Source organism: Mizuhopecten yessoensis, unplaced genomic scaffold (genome assembly GCF_002113885.1).
Source record: "Mizuhopecten yessoensis strain PY_sf001 unplaced genomic scaffold, ASM211388v2 scaffold716347, whole genome shotgun sequence".
NCBI classification, from domain to species: domain Eukaryota; kingdom Metazoa; phylum Mollusca; class Bivalvia; order Pectinida; family Pectinidae; genus Mizuhopecten; species Mizuhopecten yessoensis.
Window position 1 is genome coordinate 284,527 of NW_018480071.1, and position 7,405 is coordinate 291,931.

At 32.9% G+C, this 7,405-nt stretch overlaps 1 long non-coding RNA gene across 1 annotated transcript in view; it reads left to right on the forward strand.

Moving 5' to 3' along the window:
• Positions 1-7,122, forward strand: part of LOC110443485 — a 73,309-nt gene extending 66,187 nt beyond the window's left edge. Inside the window, exons 3-5 of the long non-coding RNA XR_002462118.1 lie at positions 3,015-3,283; positions 6,242-6,243; positions 7,113-7,122. This is a non-coding gene — a long non-coding RNA (uncharacterized LOC110443485). The remainder of the gene's footprint in view (positions 1-3,014; positions 3,284-6,241; positions 6,244-7,112) is intronic.
• Positions 7,123-7,405: the final 283 nt, after the last annotated feature.

A 7,405-nucleotide genomic window follows, 5' to 3' on the forward strand; every position in this document is an offset into this window, starting at 1 on the left:
TCTAACAGGTACACTATAAATCAAACAAAAACTGACATACGAATGTGCTATTTATATCCGAGACCGGTGTCATCGGGATATCCCCAAACTGCATTTCGTACTGCACTGCATTACAATACAGTTATACAGAACGTAGGGGTATGCAGCATCTAGGAGATACATGGGATTGGTTTCGGCTACACAGAAGTGACAGATATCAGACTGAGTGTCAGATAATTGAGACCAAATACATATAGCTGGTATGGCATCGTTCAACGTTTATAAATAGGTAAATATAATGCATCGTACCAATTTCTTGTTTTAAAATACATGTGTATACACATATATTTAAACTCGTATGTTTAGAAGTGGTTTTGAGTGTCCGTACCCTTGTAATTATATTCTCAGAATTTTACATATTTTAGCATAAACATGCATGTTATTTACGCTAAATTGAATACATACTGGGCATTTCTACTCTGTGTTTGTGGTGAATACTGCAACAACTGTGTCCGTATATGTATTCAAACACGTGTATGTGTTATCATGTATCTTTACACAAAAACTGATGCATGCACTGGCATGTACACGTATGATTTTATCTCTAACATACAGTGCATATACGTATTTCTACATATCTCATTAACATATCTGCGTGCGTTTTGTCTCCAGTACAACTCACATAGTACAGTTTTGTCTGCTGATAATAAACTTTTGTTTGTGAATCTGTTACTTTGTGACTCACATTTCTTGCAAATCACCAGCATACCTGTGTGAAGCAAATCAAAATGTTTCTGTTTTTTTTTTATTACAACAGGTGAATCCTTTAGATATAATTTCAATCGTCAGTTTTGACAACTATATGGAGAACTTGGAATTAATACAAAATATTTGAAGTGTTGACACAACTCAGATAAAACACACGATTTTGATAAATATTCAGTTACAGATATATATGCATATGTATGTATGAATCATTTAAAATTAAGTAGTTGCTTTACTAGGTTTGTTCATAACCATATATACTCTGAATTTAGATCATTGTTTATTGCAAAAAAAACGAATTTTACAAATATATATGTATATATATCAAACAAATGATGCATTAAATATCATGCTAAATCTTCAAATGTTGTGATTAATGACCTACAATATTTAAGCATTGATTTATCAATTTTGGAATGCTTACATAAACAACTTTTGCTTAACAAACCAATTAACAATTATACTTTAACTGTATTTTAAGGTGAGAATTACAGGCTAATGATGTGTTTAGATATGAGCAAGACAGCCGTGTTTATTCATTTTTATGTAAATTTGCAGTTAGATCAAATGATATTTGAAAGCTTTTTGCAATTCCTTAATTGTTATTATGTGGGGGCTAATCGGTTGAGTCCTTCATCTTGATAATTCTAAATAAAGCCTCCAAATTTGACTGTTACGTTATAATGCTAGTTTTTTTCATTCAAAGTGTATACCTTACACTAATGTTCATATTATAAAATACGTTGTTCAATATGAATAGATTTTCTTCATTGTCAAAAACTTGCCCTAAGAAGTTGTATAAGGGTATATAAGTTGGAAACGTCTGGAAGCTGCTACACAAGGTTATATGTTTAACGTTTTGTTTTATTTTAAATCAAATTTGTCATCAAATGGTGTTATATATTAAAACTACATCTTTTTTACATTCCAAATGGATTTCTAGCATTTTTGAGTTAAGCTGATCCAAATACACAATCTGTATGCGACCTAAACTCTCGATGTTAAAGGAATTCATATTTATATTGATGTCATTGTGTTCTACATAATTAATCCGTTAGTACGAGTGTTTTAATATTCAATCAAGAATTAAAAATATCAAGTGTCGACGATTTGTAATCTACTTTAGCCATCAATATATTTACCATACCCATAATAGTTATGCATAGCCCCCATTTTAAAAATGAATATGTTAGGTAAAATTTTACATGCCTTAAAATTGCCATTTTTGTATCACAAAAAAATAAAATACTAATTACATACGGTAGATATTACTTTTTTTACCATCCATATACTTACATACACACAAAGCAAGACTATATAAAATTATATTCAGAAAGAACTACTATGTTTTCTATATGGGATCCTATGCAATGGCATGCATGAAAAATGGTTAAAATACATGTTTAACTTTAAACCACAAAATATGTCAAATAAGCATTATTTGTCATAGTAAGATGATATAAGCCAAACTATTATACTTGTTTCGCAGTTATGTATCTCCATCTGTTCAGCGAAGTTTTGTATATTCCATATATTATTTCTTCCGTGTATCTGGATTACATTGTTTTTGCACATGTCCTTTGTACGTGATCGGATCAGTGTTAATATTAATATTTTTGTCATTCATTTTTAATATAAATATCAGACAACCCACTTTTGTATAGCTGCATTCTTAGTCCTTCTGAACGGGTTCTTTGTATTTTGGTCAAATCATTTTCTAAATACTGTTGCAAAACATTCAAAATATTATATTTCCTATAAATACCTCAGTTACAACTTAGTACAATGACAGTTATACGAATGTATAACCTGATTATTTACACTAAAGTGTCGATCTACGTTGTTGAAGTTGGTTTATGCTGACATTACAATTAATTATCTATTTAGGTTAAACAATAACCAAACATAATTTTCATTTTTTCTGTAGTTTTCAAATTATTCATTGTGCTATTTTAATATTCAAAAAATATAAATTTAATTCCTTTTCCAAAGTTTTATAAATTTCCATATTGTTTATACTTTATCATTTTCTCTTCTTAATTTCAAAGGAAATTTTGATTGGAAGTATCAAAGGGGACATTGTATTTAGATGAAACTGTACCAAGCCGTGTTTTCATTTTTGTATTTTCTTTGTTTGAATTCCTTACGAATGACAAAACTGAACATAGTCTTCCTCTTTAGCCTGAATTTGATGTGCTATGTTTGTTTTTGAAAAAAAAAAATCCCAAATTATTTTCACTATATTAGTCACTTTTGTTTCAAAATTACAGTAACTACATGGCCTTGAGGTTGAATTTGAGTTATTCGAGGTCAAAGGTGAACCTGAATGGAAGCTGTGCAGGGTTCGATACGAAAGGCACCCCAGACAAGACTAAGTCCTCGCGCTTGGCGCGCGCGCCCAGCTCGTGAAGCTAGGCATATTACCACAGTAGTAGTTAGGCTAGAACGAGGAGAAGATCTTCGAATGCTAGAGGCGGACGTAGCTATGCAAGAACAAGGACTAAAGAAGAAACCAAGACTGAATTCGAGCGAACAAAAGGTAATGCATTGTTTCTTCTTTTAGTAATTTCAAAGAAATCCCAAATGCTGAACAATTTTTGGAATTGGCGTACCGGCATTTTGCCATCATTCTTTTGCATCCTCGTCGTACTGAGTCTACTCGATATACACAAGCTTATTTATATGTATGCAATGCCTTTACAAAATCAGCGCAAGGCAAATCTGAACATGTATGGTTCAAAGCCCGTTTCTGTAGACTAGAAGAGTACAATTTGATTCGTTTATTAAAATAATTGTTATTGTGAAGAAATACACGTGTATTTGGAGATCAGTTTTGGCATAAATTTAGGAAATCTAACAGAACGAAGAACACGCCTAATTTATTATGCATTACGCTTTGTGATTGGCTATAGATTGAACCTTTCTTCTTGCCGACGTCAGTGGAATAATTTGACCTTATCAACAATGACAAAATGAAAATCAAACAAGTCGTTTTTTAAAACAATTCCGTTCTTGTGACGTCGAATAAGTCTGGGTACTGGCTGATTGGCTCTGAAGCTATTTTGATGTTAGCATCATCAACAGTTATGAAACAATACACCGCCGTCGTCTAGGTGCTGTCAATGTTCGTCTGACAGCTTAACGCTTACACAAATTCTGTATCCTTGTCGGCAAGGCCTTGGTATTCTAGATATCTAATATCATTCAAATAGGAAATATCAACTTTAAATGACAGTCGAAAAAAAAATATAAAGATTTCGATAAGAAAAGAAAAAGCATGATTTATATTTTTTGGTTGGTATGCTATATAGCGAACGAATTATGTACGTTAGCATGATAAAAATAGGACTCAGACGACTTGGTCACGTGCCCACTGTCTGGATACACTATGTCGTCTGCAAAACTGATGATCAATTTTAACAGACATTTTAACTTTTGCATGTCATAACGCTAAGTCGGCTTTCCCTCACACCTGCCTAAGACACACCGATCACGTACGACTGTCCTACCACGTCCGACAGTCATCAAGACATGCACACGACAGCGCGATCAAGCGTAACGTTACCACACTAAGATGTAAAACGTACAATGGTCTGTCTAAACCCAATGTTGTGCTTGTTTAGTAAGATATAAGCATAATTTATGATGAGCCAAATCATATCTTGTCTCCCCCCATATTATGTACAGTCACCTTTCTCACCTACCCTCTACATTATTAGTCGTGTAGTACAAATCCTTTACGAATATAACCACACAATCACATAGAAATATCCTCCCCACCGTTCACTGGTCACAGTTACGCAATGTCGTTCTGCACAGCAGTCTGCACACTGCACAATCTGCTGCATATCCTATGCACAATTTCTGGTGAGGTGTACACAAACGCTTGTGTTGATGCACTAATGCAAATTGCGAGTGCTAATCGCAAGCAAGGTCAAGTACGGGAAGAAAATCTAAACAAAAAACCATGGATATAACATCTTATATTTGTCGTGTGTAATGAATTGATGGATTGTAGGAGCCACCCATGGGATTTATGGATGTCGATAATATATCGAATATATACTGTAATCGTGGATATATTAGTTATGACCTAGATGTTTGCACAATGTGCATATTGAGTGCAGACCGGTGTGTTTGTGTGGAGTCGACATGGAGTGTTACATCAGTGCAGTGGAAACACTGTACAGCCCACATTCGTCCTTATGTGCATGATGGCTGCACCGTCTAGACAGTGGGATAAAGTGCATAGTGAGAACGAAGTGTAGATATCAGGGATGTCTCTTATACATTAGCCGCATAGAAATGTGTTGTATTCGTTGATGTGATATTGACTGACACATAGTAGTTCACTGTTCTACCTTCTGTAGACATATTTATTATTTACACCACATAGGTGATGTATTTGTTCACACTAATCTATCTGAGTAGGGAGTTCTTGGATCCTTTTTATGTATTTATAAATCTAGTACTGCAGTTGTATTTTGGAGTTCACGTTATGTCAACTCCTTGTTTTCAAAGGACTATGATTATTATTTCGTATATCAAATTACATAGATGAACAGAGGTTATGCTCTATCTTGTTTGATTGACTTTATAACACTTCTTATTTTCATGCCCGGTAATAGAGACTTACAAATAATTTTATAACGCAAATCCTCAAGTTTTGGACATGTGTCAGTATTGTATACTTCACTCATACCCCAACGATATTATTCTTTCTATTAGATTTGATAGTGATTTGTGTGCAGCTTAGGTTCTGCTATATGTATAGAGCTTTAAACACACAAGCTGGTTAACCATTATTTAAAAAAAATGTTTACTTGAGGTTTGAACTAGCAGTGCTGTTTATTTTGACAGCAACGATTATAAACATACATGGATAATATCATAGTATAATTAATTATATCATACATTTAAAACTAGGTTGGATTTCTGCTGTTCATATGATTAAGAATGAAACTAGGGGTCAGCTTTATCATCTGTTCCTGTATAATTTGTGACTTAATATCAAGGGTGAGTAATACATTGATAAAACCACTTTATTATCCCTTAATGTACCTTTATCTATGAGGTGTATTTCACCTCTCAACAGTAACTAATAACACATAATTAGTATGAAACCCGTATCTACCATAGCTTTCAGAAGGATTTTTCCTATAAATATCACATGTAAGAGCCATATCTTCGCTACAAATGGATATCGACGTTGGCTAACATTAATTAATGTCTCAACTGACAAATACATTTTAGTTATGTTTCTTTTATAAAAACCTTGAACAAGGTTTATCTTCTATAGCTATTTACATTTACTAAACGTTCTATGGTGTTATTATTGAACCCTCATCATATTTTTTACACTCGCACAGTCATAATTATATATTAATACACATTATTACAACATTGCTGGTTAAACTAATAATTCAAAAGTGTATTTAGAGTATTAATTCCCTCGGGTAGGGTATACAGTGAGATTGGGAACCCTTCTAGTCGCTAGACGTGTTTTGCGTTATTCATTTTACCCATGCGGCTATCCAATAAGCTATTACTCATGTCCCCCGTACTGGCATACTGTCTGTACACATCCTATGAGCCTGTTGAACTTCAGCCCTACGTGATCTATCTATATAAAACAAATGTGTATATATATACAGACAACTCGAAATCCACGTAATTTAGATAGACGATGTAGACAGTAACATTGAGAGAGACATGTGGTTATAGGTATGACCAGTACGATAACCACAAATTGTTTTGATGATTGAGTTATCAGAACTTGTAGTTGGGTTATACCTGTGAAAGTATCGGTTTAGATAATATGAAAAAATGATATTATTTATAAAGAGAATTTAAAATTACGCGTCTGTTATACCACATAATCTCTAAAATCAATCAAGTACAAAAAATATACAGGTGGTTGTATTTTATGTTTGAATAATAACCGTGTACTGTTCAATGACTCGTAGAAGGTTATCGGTTAAATGACACTATATGTGTCCATTATATGTTTATAACCGAATTGAATAAAATGATATCTGTTATAATTAGTATGCAATATCAACAATATTTTTTTAATTAAAAAACAGTTTGAAGCGCTTTACGCTACCATTATCATAAATATTATGATACTTAATAGTGATCAAAAAGGTTAGGATAGATGTATATATTTTACATGGTTATGATGATGAGGTGAAAAGTGGTGAAAGATACTATTGATAGGTATTGTTTATATATTTTATAATTGTTCTGCCTGTTTCATGAAAAGCTATCAGCCAATATCAGCATATATGTAAGAAGTAAATATTCGGTTACGTTTCATAAGAAGTATGAAGGGTTTAGGGTTACACACACGAGAAAAGGGTAGAAAGGTTCGTTGTATGCAATGTTTGGTATGAGGAATAAGCTTGTGATTTTACCTTTACTTGTTTAGAAATGGAATGCAATTAGGGTAACCTGAACAGACTTACTTACAATGTGCTCCCTTATAAATGTCGATAACGTTACAAATCATATGTTATGCTGGACAATGACACCATATTCACTTAGCTCGACTTTAGTATTTACACCTATTATATTGCTACTAGTGAAGTATCAGGAATTATCAATTTGTAAACAAAAATATTTTTTACTGAAGTGAAGATATCTAAAATATTGTATCCTC